This window comes from Misgurnus anguillicaudatus, chromosome 20, assembly GCF_027580225.2.
Source record: "Misgurnus anguillicaudatus chromosome 20, ASM2758022v2, whole genome shotgun sequence".
In the NCBI taxonomy this organism is placed as follows: domain Eukaryota; kingdom Metazoa; phylum Chordata; class Actinopteri; order Cypriniformes; family Cobitidae; genus Misgurnus; species Misgurnus anguillicaudatus.
Window position 1 is genome coordinate 18090226 of NC_073356.2, and position 26627 is coordinate 18116852.

At 39.9% G+C, this 26627-nt stretch overlaps 1 protein-coding gene across 2 annotated transcripts in view; it reads right to left on the bottom strand.

Moving 5' to 3' along the window:
* The window catches only part of col8a2 (collagen, type VIII, alpha 2), a 65624-nt gene extending 40535 nt beyond the window's left edge, over positions 1 to 25089 (bottom strand). The window contains exon 1 of one of the 2 annotated variants that reach the window (XM_055220149.2): positions 24494 to 25089. The gene's annotated coding sequence lies outside the window, so the exon portion shown is untranslated. Of the gene's footprint in view, positions 1 to 24488 lie in introns of both variants that reach the window. The other variant, XM_055220148.2, reaches the window with a different exon arrangement.
* Positions 25090 to 26627: the final 1538 nt, after the last annotated feature.

A 26627-nucleotide genomic window follows, 5' to 3' on the forward strand; every position in this document is an offset into this window, starting at 1 on the left:
CTTTGCCATGCTGGGAGACCAGCAGCTAAAACCAGCTCACCAACTTACAGTATGCTGGTCTGAGCTGGATTTTTCAGTAGGGAATTCAACAGACGAAGTATATGAAATACAATTTAAGATACCACTAATTATACATTTAGAAAAGGCTTAAACCAGCCTTAGATGTTTTATTGGTCTTTACTGGTTCATACTTGCCTCCCCAAAAGTCTAATAAGGGCGCACTCACACTATCCAAACCAAACAGCGCTCGGGCGCGTTTGACCCCCAAAGCCTGGTTTGTTTGACAAGTGTGATCGCTCTGTTCAGCGCCCGGGCGCGGATTGGTTAATCGCGCCACGGCCGGGTTGCAGAGGTGGGCCGGAGCGCGGTTCACTTGGGCTCAGGCGCGGAAGGCTGTGGTGTGAGCGCATTCGCGCCTGAGCGCGATTCAAAAGGTGAAGACGTCAGCTGCGTGACCACTCACTTTCATCTGCCGCCATAAAAACCTTTTGATGCGCGCAGCGGGGTTACGTGAATGTACGAGCTGCGCACGTGACAGATCAACAAAGCAATATGATGACATGTGAGAAGGCTGTCTGTAATCGCGCACCAAACGACTCCGAATAAAAAACACAGACGTATCATTACGGTGGGTTCCAGTGTTAAGAGAGAGCTTTACTTCCTGCTTTTTTCAAAACAATCGCATTTTAATGACGAAAGCGCGCCCGGACTCGGATCGATAAAAAGTACAGTGTGAGTGCGTGCACCTGGGGGAGTAGGGAGGGGTGACAATCGCGCTGGGGCATGGTTTGGTTTGGATAATGTGAGTGCGCCCTAAGCTGGTGCTCAGCTGGTTTGGTGTAAAAACCAGGTGACCAAAAACCCTTCCAAAACCAGCCATCAAACAACCTGACCAAGTAGGGAGACCAGCAAACCAGCTAAGTGTGATCAATGCTGTTTTTCAGTAGGTAGAGTTTTTTTTAAATATGCTAAATGTTGCTTTTGTGCTGCATTACATTTCTTAAAGTCTGTTGTGTTAATTCATTAAGGTGTGAAATGACCTATGGTCTCTCCTGCAGCTCTCTGGTTTGGAAGCCGAGAGACAGACCACATGTGTGCTGGGAAAGTGAGTGAAAGAGACGAGAATGAGAAGTAGGCGAGAAGGGGTCAGTTCTGCTAGAACAATTATCTTGTTCTCAAAACCTACTATTTAATGGAAATGTTTAAAACCGGCCAAACTACACGACAGCACCTTGGTATGAGCTCTGGTACAGATCTTCTCTCGCTCACATCCTCTCACTTTCTCATTTGATTGGACACTTTAATTAAAAGGTTGTTTTGTAAGAAGTGGCCATTAGTTTTAGATGTGCAACAAAAGAGAAACTCCATTAAAATTCCTTTCACGCATTCCTTCTTTTTCTCTCTCGTTTTATTCGGCCCATTTTCCCTATCTGTGGACCAACACTGAGGTCACCTTCAAGCTCACCCTAACAGTAGGAGCCTATAGAGATGAATACAGCTGGGAATTCTGTTGCCGACTTCATATTGAGTCTTTTACTTTGATCCCTGAACCATAAACAGATGTTATGTGTTGTAGTAGTGATGTTATTATACAAGCCACACTGTATAGTCGTGTGCTTTTTAAAGCTTTTCTGGGTCACTTTTGCATTGAGATTGAACTTTTTACATTCAGGGCTTGTGATATTGAATGCAGAACACTGTGCTGCTGGGTTCTCTGGCATCTGTTATTGAACAGTGGCACATTCCTTTAAAAGACTGGGGAGGACACTGCTGGGTTATATTAAATAGACAACCCCTTGTTTACCAATGGAGCAGAAAACTATAGAAAAATCCTTGATGTGGAATAAAACAGGGAGGTTTGAAGGACCGCAAATAACTTACTACTATACTAATACAAATTTACTTGAATGCATGGAATGAATGCATGATGTGCATATTAGTAGCATACATGTACCTTATAGTATTTATGGCATTTATAAATTGAAAAAGACAGCAAAGGCAAACATTTAAAGGGGAGATTTCACAAGACTTTTTTAAGATGTCAAATAAATCTTTGGTGTCCTCAGAGTACGTATATGAAGTTTTTAGCTCAAAATATCATATAGATAATTTATTATAGCATGTTAAAATTGCCACTTTGTAGGTGTGTGCAAAACAAAATGCTGTTTTGGTGCCATGGTTGGATAGTGCAGATTAAGGGGCGGTATTATCCCCTTGTGACATCACAAGGGGAGCCAAATTTCTATTACCTATTTTTTCACATGCTTGCAGACAATGGTTTCCAAAACTAGGTTACTAGATTGATCTTTTTCACATTTTCTAAGTTGATAGAAGCACTGGGGACCCAATTATAGCACTTAAACATAAAAAAAGTCAGTCAGTCCCCTTTAAGAAAAACATCTGACAAAGAGACACTAGGAAAAAAGACAAAATATGAATTTAATAATACCAAACACTAGTTGCTTAAATATGATCTTAAAGGACAAGTTCGGTATTTTACATTTAAAGCCCTGTTTTCAGATTGTTTATGACGAAATAGAACCGTTTTGACTGAAATTTGGACATATGCCGCTGGCTCGAGAATTTTCAGTTTCTGTGGTATCACCCCCCCCCCCCCCACCCCCACAATGGCTGCATAGGTGCACTAGAACAATCCTTCCTAAAATGCATTAAACTTTCGTTTACAAAGACGTGAAATTCACCGAGTGGTCAGGGTTTTTCACCGATGTGCTCACACAAAAATCACTGCAAAAGATGCTTGTCAACAGGTGTTTTAGCATTAGTTGTAAACTTGTGGACCTATTTTTCCAAATGCCACACAGCCGTACATTCTTCCATTAAGAGCTTGAATAATAGACACTCAAGCCCAGTTGGTGGCGATAATCCACCTTTGCCAATTTCAAGAATACAAACAACTCCATTTCTGTTTCCGGCGGCGGAGTAATACCGTACCTCACAGCACATCTAATACAAGTCAATAGAGTTGGACAAAAACTACGATAAAACCTGTTGGAAAGCATCTTTGCAGCGATTTTTGTGTGAGCATATCAGTGAACACCCCTGACCACTCGGTGAGTTTCACGTCTTTGTAAACAAAAGTTTAATGCATTTTAGGAAGGATTGTTCTAGTGCACCTATGCAGCCATTGTGGGAGTGAGGTGATACCACAGAAACCGAAAATTCTCGGGCCAGCAGTAAATGTCCAAATTTCAGTCAAAACCGTTCTATTTCATCATAAACAATCTGAAAACAGGGCTTTAAGTGTACAATACCTAACATGTCCTTTAAAAACAGAGGAAAAGTAAAATTACTCCTGCAAAAATTAAGGGCTGTTTAAAAAAAGGTAAAAAGTTGTCACTGGGGTGATACCTTTTCAAAAAGTACCCTTTTGTACCTAAAAGGTACATATTGGTACCTCTAAGGTACATACTGGTTCTAGAAGTCTTCTTGGGTAAAAAAAATGACCCAGAATGACCCAAATCACTTTTTACTGAACCCAACATGCATGAATTATTTTATTTTTTTAAAGAAAGTCCTGACCCAAGACAAACCCCCCAAAAATTAGACCCGAGTCCGACCCGACCTAGTGGCAAGTGTGCTAAAATGTGCATTCAAAAAAAAAGGTCTGGCTCCAGACAATTCCTACCGCCAACCACACAATGTTGTACACACCCTTGGGAAAAACAAAGGAGGTGTTGGACTTGATGCACACATGCAAGATAGTTTGGGTCTTCTTAGGTCCGTTTGGCAAAAATACATTCATTTTAAATTACCAGAGACTCAATGCTAATATTATACCCAACCGTGTCCGAGGCACACATGGAACTTTTAGACCCAAACCCACTCGGGTCGGACCTTGGGTTTTCGGATCTAAGTGGATCCCATAGAGACCTCTAACTGGTACCTTAAAGGTACATATATGTAACTAAATCAGGGATGGGCAACTTCAGTCCTGGAGGGCCGGTGTCCTGCAAAGTTTAGCTCCAACTTGCCTCAGCCACCTGCCTAAGGGGCCAGTCACACCAAAAGCGATTTAAACGCTTGCAAACGCAAGGCCGTTTTTAAAAAAGGCAGTGCGTCGCGGCTTTTCATATTGCTAAGCAACCACCGAGTCAGCTCTCTTGTCAAGCAAATATTGAAGCGTGAGCGCTCTTTTGCTGTTAACTGTCATATTAGCAGAAACTTTAAAAAGCGGGTGCTTGCTCTGACCTTGTTTGAGGGTGAGAGGTGCACAAACACGCAGGAGAGAGTGAGCGAGTGGAGTCCGGTTCTTCAAAGCAACTGTAAACTTCCCTCACCAGAACGTAAGGCCCGCCTCTCCCCTCATTCGATTGGACAATGGGAAGACGAGAATGACGTCGGGCGATTCTCCGCTCTCAGCGCTCCATCAAAAACGCGTGCGCGGCAGGCGTCAAAAAAACGCAAGGCGCTCGGCGCTCATAAACAGCGTGCAAACGCGCCCTGCCCATAGAATATCATTCAAAAAAGGCGCCTGCAACTGCCATAAACGCTTTTGGTGTGACTGGCCCCTAAAAGTTTCTAGTATGCTTAGTAAGACCTTAATTGGCTGCTTCAGGTGTGTTTGATTATGGTTGGAGCTAAACTCTGCAGGACACCGGCCCTCCAGGACCGAAGTTGCCCATCCCTGACCTAAATGGTACATGTTAACTATTTCCCCGTCATGGATGAGATAACTCATCAATTAAGAGAAAATGCTTCCTTGCCAATGACAAGTTTTTCCAATCCGTATTTCTATATATATATCCACCAGGTGGCAGGGGTGTCCAATAGTTCGATCGGTCGATCGCAAAGGCAATGCCGGTAGATCGCACAAAAGTTAACTGTATATGATGCTCCATGAGCATCTGAAAACAGAGGGCGAAATAGGCATTATGAGAGGGGCCAATCACACCAAAAGCGTTTATGGCAGTTGCAGGCGCCTTTTTTGAATGACATTCTATGGACAGGGAGCGTTTGCGCGCTGTTTAAGCTATGTTTATGCGCGCTGAGCTCCTTGCGGTTTTTGCCGCCGGCCGCAGCACGTGCCTTTGAAGGAACGCTGAGAATGGAGAAGAGAGGCGGGTCTTACGTTGTGGTAAGGGAAGTTTACAGTTGCTTTGAAGAACCGGACTCCACTCACTCACTCTCTCCTGTGTGTTTGTGCACCTCTCATCCTCAAACAAGGTCAGAGCAAGCGTCCTCTTTTTAAAGTTTCTGCTAATATGACAGTTAACAGCAAAAGAGCGCTCATGCTTCAATATTTGATTGACAAGACAGCTGACTCGGTGGTTGCCTAGCAATAGAAAGCCGCGTCGCACTGCTCTTTTTTTTAAAGAGAGGCTTCTGATACTGTTTTCTTTTTCTAGTTTGTTTTACTAAACTGCATCTCCGCTATTTTAAGCAGTACTTGACATGTACTCAAGGACTTTTTTAACTCCTCAAAAAGAATGGAGTAGCCAAATGGGGACAGCCTTAAATTCAATGTAGAGATATGCGGTATAGTCCTAATACGCATTTAAATTTGTCATAAAAACATGTAACTGTGTTTTTTAGCAGGTAGATCTTGTCGGCTTTATCATTTTAAAAGTAGATCACCACACAAAAAAGTCTGGACACCCCTGCCTTAGAGTAAACAGTTCAAACTCTGTGTATGTATTGAGGATCGCTCTGTATCTGATATCTATCAAAAGTCCTGCAATTATCTCAGCTTTTTGCTCAACATTGTGTATTTTTTAAGAAACCTACCCATATTTGAGAGATGATAAAAAGAAAACACATGAAGGTAGGATAATGATTTTTTTAAGCAGAGGGTCTGTTCTTTCATTTGATATATTGTTTGTATGTTCATATATTTAAAGAAGAAAATTTTTTGGAAAGCATTAAACTTTTGTGAAAGTCATAAAAAATGCTGGCGCTGGCAGCTTTAAAAAAAAGCTGGCAGGAAAAGAATTAAAACCTTTTTTAAAGGTACTGTAAAGGTACAACTTTTGAAAGGGTAAAATATGGACAAACCCAACTTTAAATGGACCACAATGACATTAATTTTACAGTGTCTTAATTCTCCAAAAGTATCCATAATACAATGTGGTCACTGTATTAGAAGATACAGCTAGTTACTGTAGCTAGCCTGTTAACCATAGATCATTTTTTGCTGTCGAATAGGTAACTACAAAGAACTGAAAGAACAAAAAAGCAAGAAGCACATCTGTGTGTATGAATTAAAATCCCAAAGAGTGCTCAGAATTCAAATGGATTTAAATAAATGAAAACACAGCAGCAGATGAGAATGCATTGCTCCATTGGGTTTAAGGATGATTCATTGGCTAAAGTCAACTGCCCAGCCAGCAAATGAGCTCTTCGTGACACGGTAATAAGTAAAGTACATGCAAATTACCCAAACAACTTTCTCTCTAATCATTCACGAGCACTTTGCTATTTAGTATGGTTTGGAAAAGAATGTGTTTACTTAGGTTTAGAGAAAGGGGGCTAAAATCAATCCACTTCAGCAACACACGTCGCCAAGGTTTAGCCAGAGAGGGAAAAGCTACTGGCATTGAATATGGCATAATCTGATTTTGCACACAAAAGCGAAACAAATAAACGAAATGAAATAGCATCTGACAAATGACCGCTTTTACTGCGAACCCCACATTCATTTTAAATGAGAATAATGGCAGAGTTGTACTTCACAAAGACTTCTACTTTAATGGCATGTGGGTAAAAAAGGTTGTCGATGGACTAATAAATTATAAATCTAAATGTCAAGACTGCACACAACCATGTAATATTCCTCTTCCTGTTTTAACAATCTGCGGCCTGAAGATAAAAATATCACTTTTAATAACACCAACCCCGTCTCAAGCTCACGAAGGTCTTATGAACCTAAATGGCTCCAATCATATTGAGTATGATGGTTATAAACAGTTTTTAGTGACTGCAATGTTCTGCCTTTTAAGCAATGCCAATAGTCACGACATGTTCAAGACATTCCAGTTCTCTCCATGCAACCACTATTTTGTGGCTTCTGTGGGGTGGCAAAGGAATGCTCTTTTAATCCCTATTGGACTCATGCCCCTTTTCTGGACAAGACAAGGACTCTTTGGTCCTCTTGTCTGGCATTGTAGATCTTTGCAGACTGGGCATTCATCCACAGACACCCTGGAGCTCGACAAACTTACTATTACTAAGGAGTCTGGGCGGTTAGACATAATATATCAAAATAAATCAGACCGCTGTGTGTGTGCTAATCCACGGAGCAAATAGATGTCAGTGTGACACCTCGCTAAAGCGATGCCTATTACATGGCATACTAAACTTTCAATGCTTTAATCTTGTGTCTGAAAAGACTTGCACATGACTGGTTAGTCCATATTGGACAATGTACCAAGCTATTCATCAAAAAGACCAAGCTGATTGTAGTAAGCAAAGTAATTAAAAAACCAGCATAAACCAGTGAAGAAATATATTCCAGTGTAAACTCGAAAATATGTCATGTTAAAATGTTATAATGGAATATAAGTTACCTGCGAATGTACAAACAATAAAAATGTGATCAAATATAAATATCAGGTTGAACTGATTTGTATGGCGTGCAGAGGTAATGGAGCAGAAAATTGTTTCTGTCTTTTAAGGAATATAATGCAAAAATAATGCATTGGAATGCTCAGTCATACAATATATATTGTTGCTGGGTTTGGATAAGATTTGAGGCCATGAATCAAACATGAAAAACGTGCCTGGTCCAGACGAAAAACCTTTATATGGTCTTACTGTCTCTACAAGTAAAATTATTGAAAAAAGGAAGAGAGGAAAAGATGTTTCTTATGTAAGAATATTAGTGTTCCCTGATGATAAAGCAATAAAGATTGTAGTTGTAAGAACGGGGAAGCATGAACTTTTCACACCGTCCTACGCAGACAAAATCTCTAAATCTAGACGACATCCAACGCCTTCGCAAAACCCGACAGGAATTAGACACAAAGGACAGACGAAAAAACAAACAAAGTCTCCTACTATTGCTTTGCTTTTCCAAATACTTTCTGTGCCGGGTGCCATTCGCCGAATCGCGGGCTGCCTAATAAGGAGACTGTGGTTTCTGATGGAATGACTTACCCAGTGCTTAAAATGCTATTTTAATGATTTGTGAGAGAGAGAGAGAGAGAGAGAGAGAGAGAGAGAGAGAGAGAGAGAGAGAGAGAGAGAGAGAGAGAGAGAGAGAGAGAGAGAGAGAGAGAGAGAGAGAGAGAGAGAGAGAGAGAGAGAGAGAGAGAGAGAGGAGAGAGAGAGAGAGAGAGAAAGAGAGAGAATTGTATTAAATTGCATTCTAGACTGATTGTCTGTGTGCACCATGGTCAAAAATCTACAAAATTATTACCATGCTGAAGGCCAAAATCACTTTAATCTCTAATATATGGCCCCCAAAATGAATTTGAAATAAACACATTTGTCAAGGATGACACAATAAGGTCAGGGACGGACTGGGGCTAAAAAACAGCCCTGGACTTTTTCCCAAATAGGCCCATCATCCGAGGACCAATCACGGCTAGGGCCCTGTCCCAAATGGCACACTCCAGACTTGTGGTCCTCCTAGGAGTCCACACTTTGATGACATCATAGAGTGCAGACTTTAGGGACCCTTGATGCGAGTCCACGTGGGTGCACCGGAGTTGTATTTTGGGACAGACTCAAGGGTCATGCCGGAAATAGGAAGAGAAGTTGCCTGTCAGTGTGAACTCCATCCTTCCGTCGTCTGATTGGTCTGTTAGCTCTTGTGCAAGGACTTCTGGGTTGGTAAAGTGCGCAAAGCCTGCTGCAGTGCGGGCTTCGCCGGAGACAGCATCAAGGGGGCAAAGGGCGTGCTGATGAGCACACTTTAAAGCGTAAAAATGACAGATGGGACATCCTACGGACTCGTAGACTAAGCAAGCATGCGCAATTTAAGGCCACGAGACCGAAAGTCCACATGAAGTGCACCATTTGGGACAGGGCCTAGTAGGCCGACTCTTCTTCCTCGTTTACATGTAGCAGCATATAAGTGATTGTATTAGTGCCTCTGCTGTTTGCTGTTCATATTGCGTTATATTGCGGCCCTCGGATGAACGGCCGTTCTGGACTTTTACAGAATGCACAGATTGCCAATCCGTCGCTGAATAAGGTTAAAAGAAAAATATAAATTTTTACTTTGGGCCTTGTGCACCATACTGTATAAAGGTTATATGAACACCAAATCCATCTGTTTAAATTATTAATAAAAGTTGTCTTTAAAAATGCAGCAGTTTTTAACAAAATCAACATTGCTATTTTAATTACAATGCTAATAAATATTGTAATTAACTTTAGATTGAATTTGTCCATGCCTTGTTTGTCTCTGCGAGTGTATTTGTGTGTGTAATTTGTGGGTGGATGACTTGCATTCCAGTATTTTTCAAAAACACATGGCTTTGTTTGGGTTACTGAACCCATGAGAGACCTCTATTAGAAGAACATGTTAATAAATTATTCATCGATAGGGCCCTGAGACAACACAGGACTGTCATTAAATCTGCAGAATAACATTCACAGTCCACTTGAATGCCACTTTCTAGCAGCAGTATTTCAAATGAAGAACAGCAGAAGTTCTGTTATGTCTGATGGGAACCAAAACAGTGAACGGGACCTCAGCGGTAAAGCTCCGATTCCTACTCCAATACTTTTTCAATGAATAATCCGAATGTGTCTTTGGAAAGGAAAATGGGAAGTAAATTCCAGGAAGAGTATTTAAGCTTTATCAGATGAGCTTCATGTCTGGAGTCCTATTCACCATGGATTATAATGAAACACCGCTGCAAGATGGTCAGAAGTAGGTGGACACCAAACATCTCACCCATAAATGCTTGTTGGGCATTTCATTTCCAAACCATGTGCATTGATCGGGTCATTGACTTCCCTTTGCTGCCATAACAGCTTAGACTTTGCAGGGCTTTGTATCTATTTAGACACACAATATCATGAATGAGGTCAGGCACTGATGTTGGGTGGCGCGGCCTGGCCCACAGTCGGCATTTCTATTCCAATAGCCTTCCAGCTAGCGTGATTAAAACTCTTCAGATGATCCAGAATGCAGGAGAACAAAGGGTCCACGCCACTTAGTCTCCAATCCACTGGCTCCCTGTACCATCTGTGCATTTGGCAAACACTTTATTCCAAAGTGCATTACAACTGTATACATTTATTCAGTGTGTGCATTTGCTGGAGACCGTTTGGACTGCTACCACAATGCCCTAACTGATCCACAGGAACACTTTTATTATATGAAATATATGTCATCCACTATGAACTATGAACAAGGCTAAATGTTAAAAACTTTGTTATTTAGATGCATCTGGGTACCATAGATATCAAATAGAGAGTTTTGCAATAAATCTTTGGCATGGTGTAACCAATGCAAGCATTTGTAAACAGAAATGTTCCTAATTCAATTATAGTTAATCCCACACAGCAATCGGCTGCCAAGTTTGTTGCCCAAGCATGTGGTTGTACATCTGACATTCTCAATAATCCCGCAAAGCATAATGGGATGCCGGAGGTGTGTTCGGTTGCGTAAGAAATGCCACATAGTGCCCTCCAGATTTGATATCCTCTTATTCAGTCTCAGCCGAATGTAAACGGATTAGCAGTTGCTACTTGTACTTAGACACGTGTCCATTCCATTAGTTTTCTTAGGCTGTTCTAGATTTAACTATTAGATAAATTCAGAAGGGTCACTTATTGCCAGTCCATGTATTGTTTTTACGGCACAAAGGGAGACTCTTCAACACCAATGAATCTATGCAGTTAGGGATCACAGGGATCTTTATAGCTGTGCCAGGGTTACAAATGCCTGACAGGGATACTGTGACTATGTCATCTTCAAAAAGGTTAGTTTTCAAGTGAGAGGATTTGACTGTAAGCACCTACTTTGGAAGAACTATATTTCAGTGTAGGATAACGAGAACAACTTGGTCTTTGTCTTTTCGTTGGTTTTTATTACTGGCTGCTTTGAACTGAAGATGCTCTTCAACCGAACAGGTTTATGATGATGACAGGATTAGTTACCCAACCTAATTGCCAGGTAAAGAGACACCCAGTAGGCAAAATCTGCCATCCCATGCAGTCAGCTAGACATAAAACCTGAAGTTTGTGTTACCTAAGAGGCTGTTTACAACTTGTATTAAGATGCGTTTTGGTCGATCGGATCACAAGTAGACGACGCTAAATACAGGTGTAAACCGAGGGGAAACCTTCCGAACTCTCGATGAAGCAAGTGACTTAAACTGCAATTCATCGGCGTCCGCTAGAGGCTGACTCCAAAAGAGAGCCCATGTGCCCAACTTTACAGTAGAAAATAATATGTTTACAGGCTGGTACAAAAAGTGTTTTTAAGAGTCTATAGGCTATAGCTAAATTTGGCCTTCATGGCAACTGTAAGGGGGGTAAATTTTTTTGTAACTCATCTGTTTAAATTATATTAAACCTTAAAGCGGAATTGAACCCCACAAATTCAGGACACCGGGAGTTTTTTTATTGTTTACCTCAATGCGACCCTCAGTTGACTTACCACTAACAGATTACTCGAAAATTTGAATATGCAGGAGGACTTCGATTACTTTTTTATCCCAGTTTTCCAGCGGACTCAGGTAATGTAAAACGGTAAACATAGAAAGTTTACCGTTTTACCGCGGGATTATAGAAAGTTATTATCATGTCATTATTATGAACAAGAGCAAAGCAAGCTAACGTTGTTAGCTCATCCTGTGCAGCTCTCAATCAAAGAACGATATCATCGTCTGTCAATCATCTCGCCTCAACACCCGTCCCCATTCAGAACTTTCAGAATATGTATCAACTACATATATGTGATGAAATATAATGTTGTTTTAGGGTGGAGTTCCGCTTTAAAGTTCTGCATAATAAAGGGCGTGGCCACTTGAGTGACTGGTGAACATCACAGACACTACGAGTGATGGGTGACGTCACAGACACTACGTCCATATTTTTTACAGTCTATGGTGTAAACAGGGTGAAACACCTTAAGCTGATCCACTTTCGACCACATTCGACCGGATAGCTTTTATGGTGTAGACATGCATGTGGTCAAATGTGTTCGAGCAGCAATAAGACCACCTAATTTCCAGCTATAGATGTAACGTAATGTACTGAGCACAATGTTTTTACACCAGACTAACCCACAGTGTTCAGCGCGATCTTTAGTCTTTTATTAATAAAACTGAAGCGGCTGACTCCGTCTCTAGTATTTTTGTTCCATTTGCGAGCGTTGCTCAAGCTTATTTCATCGATTGCTCATAAATATCAGAGAAAGCTCTTACAATGCTACAAAATATTGTTCAGCATGTTTACTAACAACACAAGCAGCAGACTCTGACCTAACATTTTATATATATTTTATATATATATATAAAAATACCAGGTGTAAATGTGAATGTGGCTCTTTCATCCACTTGTTATCCCACTGACCAAAACGCATCTTAATACCAGGTATAAACAGCCCCATAGATGTGTTGGTTGCACCCGCTTGATCACATTATTTTGTTTTTGTTCACCAGCTGCAAAACAATGCTTGGTAAATATACTGTAATACAAAAATAGGTTTTCTTTCAACTAAGTAGAGAATGGATTCAGACATATTCAAGCATGCAAAATGGGGAAACCCTTGGCACCACAAGTTAAGAGAATAAGCCAAGGACGACCTTCATCTTAGCAGCTTCTCCAGAAATACAGTATGGCTCAGATGGGAAAGTTCTGAAGAAGCCCTTATGTTGTAATTATTTAAAACTGGCAGCCTTTTCACAAACGCTGGCAATGAAACGCAATGGATGTAACCCATAATCACGCAAACTTCTCTATTTAGTGCGAACCAGGCTTTGATCACACGAGAGTTTCCAGGAAAGATGTGAATATAGCATGTGAACGAGGATGGGGTGTCCCATAGAGAAACAAACCGAAATCCTTTCCTTTCTACTTTTCAGCAGCTCGGTCCAGGGTAACATGAGAAACGGCATAGTTTTTACACGAAGGAAAGAGAGGCGGCCTTGGAGATTTAAACAAATAGCGCACAGACCTTGATTGCACAACCGGTGCACGGGACATTTAGAGACGAGACAAACAAATCGTATGCGTTTGCAGGTGGGATATCCTCTTTAATCAAGCGAAATTCTCCAGCTAGAGGCAAAACAAGCGAGACTGTACGTTCCTGCTGGAGCACTTCGTGCAGATCAAAGCATTCATCGCTGCTTCAGCGATATTAATGCGCAGGCAGAAAGCCACTTCATGATGAATATCACAGTGTCTCATAACACATGGGAAAGCTCTTTATATTTAACCAAAAAAAGAGAAAGAAATCTGTTTTTTTAACACATTGACCATAGGGCAGGAAGCTGCGGTGATCTGGTCTTGGATCATGTAAGACAGTGTCACTTACTGGCACATCAGAATTCATAAATAATCTGGTTTGCATTAGTGCAGTGGCAAAATGCAGAAAAAATGAAGAACAAGGAAAAGGGATGCGATGTAAGGCACATTTAAACTTGATGCTTTTATCCAAAGCGACTTACAGTGCATTTAAGGTATACATATATGTATATAAATGGATTCGAACCCATGACCTTTGAGCTGGTAATGCAATGAATGGTAATGATGAAACAGCATAGGAATGCCACTGGCTAAAGTAAGTTTGGGAAAGTTTTAGGGCAAGATGTCGAAGTAACATTGTGATCAACTTATTTCACGTCGGCATGTTCCATCATTTTTGCCAATTCAAAAAGTGGTAACACATGCAAAAGGTCAATCTGCCAGCATCGGGAGCCAGTACTCCATGCTAACATGAATCCTCATCTTAGCTGTGGTTAAAGAAGAACACAAACGATCTGTTGTGTTTGGGAGCTGGATGCTGAACGGACCATTTGGGAGCTCTCATCTTTGGCCAGCTTGACAAGCTCCTCCCTCATTCTGTCAAACCAAACTGCCTGGAGATGGGAAGGTTTACTGGGCACCGCGTTAAAGAGTTTGTGGGGTAGAAAGAAGGGGGGATTCAAATGATGATTGTCAGCATTTTGGACGGTTATGAAAGTAGAAATTGCAGAACAGGATGCGATAGGATAACATGGAGTGACACTTTAAAGGAACCGAGCAATGACTCCAAACCTAAACTGTAAGTCTGTAATGAGTGAGTCCAACTGTGATTACTAAAACTTTTATGCTAGCAGCATAGTGCAAATCAACTTCATAGCAACATATGTCAGACTAATCCTAAAAATACAGCCACCTATCCCTCACTTACAGTATAAAAGCAGCGTGTTAGCAACACAAAGGTCATGGGTTTGAATCCCAGAGTGCACTTTAAGTTGGTTAGGATAAAAGCATCTGCTAAATAAATATAAATGTAGTGTCTTTGCTCATTGCACAACAATGCAGACAGATTTCTAAGATTTCTAAGAAATGACATAGTAGGTAAGAATGTGATAAACATTGACAATGTTTCCTCTGCTGTAACGCATGAGCTGCTTTTCATTCCAGACAGACGGCCTGCTGGGCCAACAAAGTCAAAGTTATAAAACAAATTTATTTGTGAAACATGCAATGTAGACGTATCTTCGCAAAACACCAGAGGCCTGGGATAATATATCTGGGACTTAAGCCTCCACCTCACTCCCTCCTCACAACACATCTTCTGATGTTTTGATCAACAACAGAGAGTCTGAAGAGCAAAAATAACTTTCTATCCTAAATCCTATGACTGTTTCTGCACTGTAATATATAACCCCAACAGATGCACGAAACATCTGCATGTGGAGGCAGATGGGAGATAGGTATGAATGTCTGGAGCAAATGTATTGAAGAAGTCCAGAGCAACAACTGAGCTCTTGTCAGTGGTGCTCCTAATTCCCCAAAGAAGCTGAATGAAAACCTGGGAACGTTTGTAAAGAAATGTTATATAAGACTTGAGGAAAAACAACCTAAAGTCTTATTATCATCTCTGTGAATATACTTTAAGAAAAAAAGGAACAAAAGCAGTCACTGGGATGGTACCCCTTTAAAGGATATATTACCCCCAAAAAATCCAGTCCATCCAATATGATGGTGACATTTTTTCTGTAGAACAATAAAGAAGGTATTTTGCAGAAACCCCAGTGCTCTTTAATTCATATAATGCAAGTCAACGGATCTATCACATTAAGATTTCAAAAAGCACATATAGCAAATACAGTAATCCCCACAACTCCTGGTGACATATTGACTTGAAGCCAATTGGGTGTTTTTTGCCAGAAATTGAACGTTATTTACAACATTATTAGCGTTAATGTAGAGAATCTGCCAAACATGAGCGCGATCTTGTGGTGTTTGGTGGCGTTTGGCAAACCAGTCTCTCAGTGCCACCTATAGAACGGGAGGATAAAGCGCACTTCCTGTATATCCTTTCTGTGTATGTACTGTATATCTAGTGCACTTTTGGGTGAACTTTTTCCCCGCCATTGACAAGTTTTCTCATCAATTAAGAGAAAACGCTTCCCTGCTAGTGACAAGTTTTTACGGCAATCCATATTTCTGCTTTATCCACTAGGTGGTGCTCTTACCCAACTTATAAAACACTGAAGTATCCACTGAACCAAAACAGTACAACTCTGTGTATGTTTTGAACATCGTTCTGAAATCATCACTAACAAAAATCCTTTTCAAAGTGCAATTATCTCAGCTTTTTGCTCAAAATTTTGTATTTCTGAAAAAACCTACTTATATTTGAGAGGTAATAAAAAGAGAAAAAATGAAGACAGACTCTAAAAATGGCCATGGGTTATTTTTGACCCATAATGGGTCAATATTGGACAGAACACACTGCTGGGATAAATTGACCCAATGCACATCTTTTCGTGTTATCTCATTTGTTTTCTTTTAAAAAAAAATCATTTTCATTTGGGTTTAGGGTTAGATTTGGGTTTTGCTTTAGGATGTCATTTAATATATAGGTTTCTCCATGTTATGTCTATTTTTAAATCATGGTCGCTTGGAGTTGGGGTTAGAATTTGGGTTAGGATGTCATTTTATGTTACAAAAAGTTCCTCTAACCCAAAACCCAAGCGACAATGGTAAAAAACAGAAAACAAACGAGAAACCAATAAATAAAACGACACGAAAAGATGTGCCATATAAGTAAATGGGAAGGACTGGCTTATCATATGAATGCAAAATTGGAATTTGGCATATCTATTGCATGATAACCACACTGTGTGTTATTTGTACGCATTTTGGTGAGAATGGGCTGGTTTAACCCACCATGGGGTTATTTTTATCCCAGTATCTGTTCAATATTTACCCATTATGGGTCAAAAATAACGCAGTCATTTTTAGAGTGTAGGATAAAACATAATTTTTTATCTCTTTTGTCTGTTTTATTGTATGTTACTATATAGATTAAAGAAAATTATAAGTCTATAAAAAGTTTAAAGAAGAATTTTCTGAAAGGCATCAAACTTTTTTTGGTGTAAATCATAAAAAATGCTAGCGCTGGCTGGCAACTTTAAAAAAAAACACTGGCGGGGAAAGGGTTAAAATGCACATTTGGGTAAACTATCCCTTTAAAATGTCCTTACATGTACAGTTTAGGTGCAGCAATGTATTTGAGGTACTAATATGTACCCTTTATGCACAAATCTATGCCTTCAGAAAGGGTACTGCCCCAACAGCTTTTGTACCTTTTTTCCAGAAAGTTACCCAACATCAATTAATCTCAATAAAGACAATAAAGAAATTATACATGTATGAGTTTTATGTAAAAGGATTAAATTGTCACTGCTCTGCTTCTCTTTTGCAGTCTTATATCTAGATGCTGAACTAGAGAATAATAAAACATGAGGTCAGATAAAAAACGAAACAAATGAATAAATAAAAAATATGTTCCTCTAAACCAAATGCACATTACATTTCGACTGGGATCTGATGTTCAGGTAAAGCTAAACTAAACAAGACTGTAAGTGGCTCCATCTGGAGTTCAGCTCTTTTTAGAAACTCTGTCTTCAGTGTTTTGCACAGTTTCCTTGGAAAAGTAGTGCAAGATTCGAGAACATCTTGCATGCAAATAAAGATTTTTTATGCCAAACACAAAGCAGAGCTTTTAGATTCAACCCCCCCAAAAAACTCAAATTCTTCAAAGGAATACAAAATTGAACTAAAACATTGCTTGTTCTGATTCAACAATCCAGTATTTTTGTGTTGTTGAGTGTTACATTTGCAATCTATTATTGTGTTAAGTATTCTGTGAACTTTTTGGAAACCTTCCTTTCTGTGTTTTCTTCATACCTACTTTAGCACAAATAGTATTTTGAGTCACAGAATTTGACCCAAGGCATTCCTGTTTTCACTGTGCCAAACCATGCATTGCTGTTATATCACAGACATCAGCCAGATCAAATATACTGCAGTAAAGAGTAATGATTCATTTGATAGAAAACAAATGAGGTCTCCATAATATTTAAGTTGTTTCTCCTATAAAGTCACTAGATTGCTTACAATAAATCTTCGGCTTCTCTGAGGTTTCAGTAATTTTTATGCATGTCTTCTAGTTTTGAATAAAGACATCTCAATATATAATCTCATAAACTATTTTCACAACATGATCTCAAATGCTTGTTATAAACCAAATTATACGATGCAATTCACATTACTGTTATAGCTCCTAATAGTTTTATTTATTAATTTTATTTAATAATAAAAGACAATGAATTTCAAACTGAATCAATCATATTAATATAAGTACATATGCTTATAAATAAATTGATATAATACATATAGTATTTTATACTTTATACAATAATACTTCATACAATAATAGTTTTCTTTATTTTACTTAATAATAAAAATAAGGAATTTCAAACTGAAGTTACTGAACTAATCATATTTTTATTAATATAAGCACATATGCGTATAAATTTATATAATACGTATAGAAGTATTTTTTTAACAAAGTGCTTTGCGTGCCCTCGACCAATCTGACTCATTCATGCGACTGACTGTCACTGCCTGCACTTTCAACTGTCCTCGCGGCTGCTGCAACTTTCGCTCTCTTAGTCAACTCTATAAAACAAAAAGGTCCTATTGTCTTTGTGCATAAAGATGAATTAGATAAATTAATAGAAACAATACAACGTCAGCATATTTCGCGGAGGTTTTAACTGCTGCCAGCAAAATGAGAGCCTACAGTATAAAAGCAAGATTCTGCAGCCAATGAGCAGCCGGCTGGGGCTGGCTGCAGGATGACTTAACCTCCTCGCTCATGTTTTATCAGACAACTACTACTCAAGATTTTGCTTTAGTATAATTTTCGGGGAAATTAAAGCGGGATTCGGGATTAAGATTTTGCTTCAGTATGATTTTCAGGACAATTAGAGCAGGATTCGGAATTCGGGACAGCAGCTTAGATTTCGGGACTGTCCCGAATTTTTTGGGACGTCTGGTCACCCTACTCCGCACTCATTTCAGTTGATTTCTTTTTCCTAAGCAATTTTAAAAGAAACGTCTCAGGAGATACTAAAAAGTTAAAACATTACTACTGAGGGCTTCCTTAGGCACACATTTACACTAATTTTCATCCACAAATATGTGTACATTATACCAACCAAAGGTTGACTTAATTTCCTCAGGCAAAACTACACGCTTCCAGTTCCTCCTTCAGGTCTGTGCAGTCTCTCCCTGGAAACGTGTTGCTGATAAGAGCCTTTAGATTGCGACTGTGTAGCCGTTTGCTCGGGCCTAGAAATCACAGAGAAGCTGCTGAAAGAGCCGATACTGCGCAAAAGGAAAAATAATAACAGCCGCTTGCCAAACTTCCCTATTTCCCTCCGCTGCCAACGGAACGGAAAAACTCCTCGACGTCCAGTGCATTTTGAAGAGCCAGAGCAGAGCAAATGAGGGAATGCGACGCAGAGGACACCGCGAAGACGAAAGACTTGGAAGACAAGACAGATTGATAAAAAGACAGATAGGTGCTTCATTGAACCCCGAGGGGAAACGGCAAGATTGGTGGGAAACCAAAGTATGAGAGTGAAAGATGATGCCTGCGTATTTTTCTTTCGTTGCTTTTGGAAGCTTCTTGTCACTTGTCACGCACAGACAACACACAAGTTACAAATTATTTACTGCATGATGTTGAAAAGTCAAGATCTACAGTAAAGCTGTTAATTTCCGCAAGCATTCGTTTATAATGTGTCTATTTATTAACCAAAAAATCCCATCTAGCACCTTTCCACCCAAACTATCAAGTTCAACTAATAAGATGGATCAAAGTCTCACCTTGCTTGTTTATAACATTGCAATTCATCTTACTATACGTCCAACGGATCAAAATGCATAATAGATAAAAATATCTTGGCCTACATACTGTCGATGTGTTGGCACCTCTTTTCCTGTCCAGACCAATTCACCAACAATTTGCTGAAAAGAAGCCTTACATAACAACAGGATGTTTGACTCTCGCCATTGTCTGGATTATTTCTTGGCATTATGGCCGAACCTCTGATACGTCCACACACAAACACGCACACATCCACATCTAATCTGCAGCACGGACTAAGTACAGCGCTGATTGCAGAAGAAAGTCTCTGCCAAAGTGGGTTTCCGACAGCTTTTAGTGGATAATTCCTCATTGGCTGTTTTCCCTCGTCTGTTACCTTAAGTGAAGAATGGGCGGAACTAACAATAATTGAACCTGCGCTCCATCACAAACTTTCTTTTAAAGGAATGCACTTCTTTCTTTGTAGCACTGTAGGTCTGGGCTGTTTTTCCTCTCGCTTGGTGAGCGAAAAACATCTAGAAACAAATGGCAATGGTGAGAGATGGGGGCGTGCGTTCCTGGAAGGTAACACAGTCAGGCATTTGCTTTTCCTGGAGAATGAGCGGTATTCTCCTTCATTTCCTGTTTAAAGCCAGCACCAAATAAAAGAGGTATGAACGATACCACGCGGCTAATGACGAGAACCTTTCTACCGGCAAAGATGGGTTCAAAATAACATTTACAGCCAGATGCTTTTGTTATCCGGCGCATATAGAGTATACATTTTAGCACGTGTGAGTTTAAACCCGTGACCTTGATGCTAGTTGAGCTGCAGGAATTATTTTGAACAATGGTGAATGAAATGATAACAAATTCAATTACAGACAATTGTGATCATTTCCTCAATATTTACATGAAAATAGAAGAGGTCTTTGTCATGTAAATATTTATCTCTCACATGCATTGCCACTGGCGCAGGTTGAGAGCCTTTGTGTGTTTCCATGTTCACGGTTTCTCATTGCAGTCAAAATCAGCAACTGTGCCCTCTAGTGGCACTACATTGATCTACCTGTGTGAGGAAGGATGACTGGAAAAATGTTTGTTTGTATGACACTTTATAACTCATGCAAGCAAACATTTACATCTATATAACTAAAAAAGGAAATTCAGTGCATAGCTGTTTAATAATGCAGTTATTTTAATAATAAAAAATGCTAATCAGGGCATCAATTATGAATTCGTTTTTGGATAATTCTGTACAGTGAAATGTAAAGGAATCTACAGAGACAGATGTATTAGGAAACAGATTGTAACCATAGGGACTTTGTTTTTTTAAGTGCTTAACAAAGAGTTAAAAAATAAAAATAAAACACACACACAAATAAACGTGCACGCACACACATTTCTTCACCATTGGAGAGAGGCTACAAATACAAGACATCACCTTCTTTTAAACCCCAAGTAAAAGTTCAAATCCATTGGTGTGTCCAACATTTACCATATGCTTTTCAGTGTGCAATTGGCCAGGTCGAGTCTCCCAACCGAATGAGCATGTGTAATGGATTTACTATTATTCCCCTCTGCTGACTGGTAAAAAATACTCAAACGGGAATTGAATCAGCACTAAGCCATTACAAGCCGAATAAAAAGAGACATCCGTAATGGTTCGGACAAAAGCTTAGCATATTTTATTTCTTTTAAACAAGTTCTCTAGGGCACACATCAGTACAAAAAAATCCAATTACAATTACAACTAGAGACATCTAAGCTGGGCTTTAAACCAATTTTTTTCTCCAACTGGTTCGTTCCGAACAGTATTTTAACCTTTCCGGTTTTCGGTTCAACCCTAAAGTTGACGTTCCTGAACCAGTTAGAACAAAAAAATAAAGTTCCCGAACCGGTTAATAACGTTCCATGTCAGCTGTGGGACATACAAATAAGTAGGCTGATCATTAGGACATTAAACTTCAATTATTAGTCTACATAATTTTCCTTAAGTCTCTATCTTGTAATCAAACATTAAAAAAGGCTATGCCACATAACTGTTATTCTGACATGCCTACATTTGTTGAGTGCACTTAAAGGTGTAGTGTGTAACTTTTATAAGGATCTCTTGACAGAAATGCAATATATTATTCAGTGGTGTATAAAGACCTTTCATAATGAAGTGTTATGTTTTTATTACCTTAGAATGAGACATTTTTATCTACATAAACAGAGGGTCCCCTTACATGGAAGTCGCCATTTTGTTTCTACAAAAGGCCTTAACGGACAAACTTTTTTTTTACTAATTTGTCTCCAACGATGACATTGTTGTCTGGTGGTGGTTACCATAGCTTCTCTATGCGTTTCGGTGAACGGTGGACTGAAACGTTTGTTGCAATTTGCAACCTCACCACTAGATGTACTAAAATTTACAGGACGAATTTCAAACGGCGCTTCGGGAAGAAGATGCAGCATAAACAGTCGCTCCACATAAAGTGAAAATTACGTTGTTTTTCAATGCTTTATTCGACAAATGTATTTTATACATCCAGAGTTCTGATCTGTGATGGGCATAGGGATTATCACGTTTGATTTGAGTTGGACTGGACACATTTAACAGCATGTGCGTCTGTGCGTACAGAAAATTGTTCACTTTAGCGCCTTTTTGCGGTTAAATTGTTTAAAATCACTTAAGTGTTAACATTTGCAAGCCTTTGAAACACGTGCAAATGATCAACTTTCACCCTATTTAAATGTGCGTAATAATCCGCGAATCGCATGCGAGCCGAACCGTGGGTCGTAATCTCTACGAATCACGGATCAACTGAGAGCCGTTACACCACTACTTAGTATTAAACAAACAAACATCTTGAGATATTTGGTAGCCTACAATATTTACCTCTTATCATTGAGCATTAAAGACTTGAGTAGGCTACTTGCTGGTGGCAAACTTCTCATTTCTCCGATGAGTCAACGACGACCGGAAGTGAACTTCACCGAGTCATATTGCACAGAAATCTTGTCAAAGAACGGGAAAAATAATTGTAATAACCGGTTACCATTATTTTCAATAAACGGTTCTGTTCCGGAACATATATTTTTGGAAAGTTTCTGGTTTCGTTTCTGTTCCTTGCAAAACATCAAAAGTTTCTGGTTTTCGTTCCGTTAACGGTTCAAAGCCTTGTATTTAAGGCGAAATAAAATACCCTTTCTCTGAACTGACATAATTTCAGTTACAAATTAAATTCAGTCCCTTGAATTAACAAGGCAGGTGGTTGGATAGTGACAAAAGTTTTCACACTAGCAAATCTAGTGGCCATTGATTATGAATGGTGCATATAAAAGCCTCTGTCAGGTTGGTTGGACTTGTGTAATGTAATAAAGAAAGAAATGTGTTTCATCAGGCTCGCCCTGGCAAAGCCAGCCAGCATCATAAAAATCAATCAGCAGTTATATGGGCAATCCCAAAGGTGGGCATCCATGGTAACAGCATGGCCTTGCCATCATCGTTTCACCCTGCCAGAGTATTTGCCTTTGTGTGCATTGATTTACTTTAGCTCAGGATAACCAATATAGTATTTGCCTTCGTGAAACATTCTTTTACCTGCTTTTACCTGCAAAAATGTGCATGTGGGAAGAAAAGTAAAAGTGTACGAGAGAGAATGAGGTGTTGGCGGATTGAAGCGGTCACTGTAAATGCACTTTGAAAGGTGGGACATTAACGGCTACCTCCTGATAACAGCACCAGACGATCTACATCCATCACAAAATCACATCATACTTTAAAGATGACTTTTCCATCCTCATATCTACAGTAACAACGTACAGCCATCCAATCGTGGAGCTCTGGATCATCTCCAAGCTTGAGAAACAGTAGTGTGTGAAGATGAGAAGATTCCCTGTCTGTGAAGTATCTCAGACACTTTTTTCGAACCCCTCCGCTATGGAGTTCAGCTCTACACCACATCTCTGGGCTCGTGCTATGCGGTAGCCGCTAGGTCTATTCACACGCAGATTCACGGTCACGCCGAAACCGCCTCTCCTCCTGAAACCATCATGTTGAGGCGCCAAATGTTTTTAGAGGAGAGCATGCCGTCTTTTCCAGACTCTGTCGAAGCTGGGCCCCGCTACTCAGACGAGAAAAAAGTATTATTGAATAGTATTCCCCAGTGCTCTTGGTGAAGAATGTATTATGAAAGCACATTCCCTTCTCTCTCGCTCTCTCTCTCTCCAAAATTAAAAATGCAGCACGGAGCTCAATACCAAGCTGATTATGTGTAGAAGAGCTTATGCTTTACAAAAAACTTTTTATATATTATGTAAGAACATACATATGGAGTACACAAAATTTTTTTTTTTTTGGAGTGGAGCAGATGTTTTAATGTAAGAAAAGTTGAAAATGCACATTTTGTGATGCTCAAGTTAACATGAAGCACAACCCAGTTGACTTCCATAATCTGGTGTATTGCTGGATATTTAGTGGAAAAATGAAAGAGGAGTTTCTAATAACATGCATAAAAATAATAATAAAAATAATTTTAACGTTTAATGCATAATGTGCAATGAATCGTATACAATATGAGCATAATGATCAGGACCACACATTAGGAAACTATATAAAGTCATCTTAGCTTTCCTATTAGCTGATTTCATATGAACTCTTCCTGACAGAAGAAGAGAAGTGGGCGGGAACTTGAGAATCCAGTGGGCGGGGCTAATTAAGTGAGTGGCACTGAAGCGCAGACCAAACAGTCCCAGGTGTCAGTGAAAGTGAGGCTGCTCTGCAGTTATATAACTCTCTCTCATTCCTTAACTCTAAAACAGCTGTGCGACTTCCCCATCGTGATACCTGAACCACACAAGCTCGACAGCCCCAAGCATGCACGGTGCACAACCTGTATCAACATAAATACGAGCCGCATTTGGTGGCCACATGTCTGCGTTTGAAATCCATGCAGAATATTTCAACGAGATTAATGAGGAGAAAACATTTAAACCCTTTGCTAAGCCACACGGCATTACTCTTATACCCTTGTGTGAAACGGTGCAGCGAGTATTATGCGATTAAGACGTCAACCCGTCTGTTTTTCCTCTCTCCCGGTATTGCATTTGGCTTGATCTCGTGGCATACGGTTATGAGATATGAAAAACATTTCTGGAGATGACATGCGTGCCTAAGGGAAGGAAAATAGAGATATGAACTTACCTCACCCTTGAGGAAGAATCTCAGTTTAAATGTCTCAGGCAGGTAATTTCTGCAGGTGGGTCTCGTCTTCAGAGATTCATCTCTTGAGAAACAACAAAAACGTAATGGACAGAAAAGTCTCGGCTATGCCTTGGCACTCAGTCACAGTCAAATATTGTTTACATGCGCCCAGAAGAAAAAATCAAAATATGAGAGAAAGCCGTAGTTCTTATTGGCAGGTGCCTGTGTGGCATTTGCTGTTATTGCTGTCTCTGCTGAAAATTAAGTCCATGTGCTTTCGCAGTGAAGTGAAAGGTCCTTGTGGTGTTGATCTCCAGGCTGGATACAAGTAGATTTCAGACGCACCTTCTGAATCTCTGTTCAGGGTGGAAAGTAGGAGGGAGAGAGGGGGAGAGAGAGAGAGAGAGGGAGAGAGAGAGGCAGGGTACTCAACCTTACTAAGCAGTCACTCCTCTGACTTTAGGCAGGGAGAGGTCCTCCTTACTGGGCTTTTAACTGGGGGCAAAGCACCTGGAAGCTCCCTGGCTCTTTACTTGCTAGTATTTTTTTCCAAACTGAGAGAGAGATGATTGTTTCTGTGGTTCCCTCCATACAAAAGGCAAGTGTCTGTGGGCAGGCAGTATAGAGGATGGGGTGGAGGTGGAGTAACGTTCTGTCGCACCCCTCTCGTACATCAGACACCCCTCCTCTTTTCCTCGGGAACTATTTAAACGCTTGTTTTCCCACCTCCAACGTAAACATCTGCCAACAAATGCTCGCACTCATACAAACACAAAAAGTCCTTCCTTCCTAGAAACCACCTTTGGAAAATCCAGACACTGCTGGCACGGCTACGCTGCATCGATTTCAATGCAGCAAAAGCATTCTTTCACAAAACCGCTAGATTTTTTATTTCCGAAACACAAGATCGTGAGCACGTATGCGCCGGCGAGTACAGTGAAACTGTGTTTTTGTGTGATCTCGCCAGACTCTCAGTCAATTAAACCAATCAGTTTATTAGATGAGATTACATTTCTTGGCTGCATGACTGATCTACATTGCAAACTATTAAGGAACGGTTCTCGAGTGGAAAACGAACCATTTCGCAGCTAAATCACAACATGCACAAATGCTTAATTCAGAATGCGGCAATTTAGGCTATACATTAGTGCAGTTAATGGCCTACAATTACCCAATTCAAATTATATGAAGGGTGTGTAAGAACAAGCAATGTTATTCAAGCCATGTTTTACAGCCCGTGCTGTTATCTGCATTCCAAATTAAGCATTACTGGTTATTAAGATGTCGCTCCGTAACACGCTCTTTGCTCTCCGACTGATACGCTATCCAAATAAACCAGCTTTTTGCAAGATTTTCGATAACAATACGTTAATTCAGTGCCAATAAGCCACACTGCGTGCCCCCAAGGCCACACTGCCCCACATTATAGATAAATTGCAACTTTATCATATACAATCTAATCATTAGATTTAGTGCACAATGAAAACGGGTGGATTTTAAGCCTCTGTAAGAGCTTTGGATCATGCCAGGGAGGCTACACAACAAACAGGGCATTGTGCTCAGGGGGAGCTACGGCTAACACCAGCCACTGGATACCTTCTTCCTACGCAGCCCTGACATGGTTGGATATTAGATGCATTATCAGATGCGACTCTGAGTTTGCGTGTGTCTTAGTAATGAAATAGAATTAACCAATGGCGAATTAACCATTCGTGAAAGCGTTCACGAAACATTTGATCCAGTGTTTTGGATATGCAATATTTGCGCTCGTGGGTATTAATTAAGCTGTCAAAATTTGGCAGGCAAATTAATCTTGATAGCGATACTGGCGAGGACAAAGAAAGCAAGAGGAATCTTTATAAAACTATTAAATAAAATCGAACATGGACGGTGCCTTTACATATTAATTTCAAGTGTCTGTGCACTGTAAAACATTCTTGTGATCAAGTTATGACAACACACATGCTTTCATATTACTCATCAAAACAATCTTTACTAAGCTACAGAAACTCATCAGTAGTCAAGATTGAAAATAGCTAAGTTGAAATGTAAGTTTGCAGTGTAATGATCTGATTGAAATACAGTAAAAATAAAATAACAGAAATAAATGCATCAAGCAAGATGTTTGATATGTCAGAA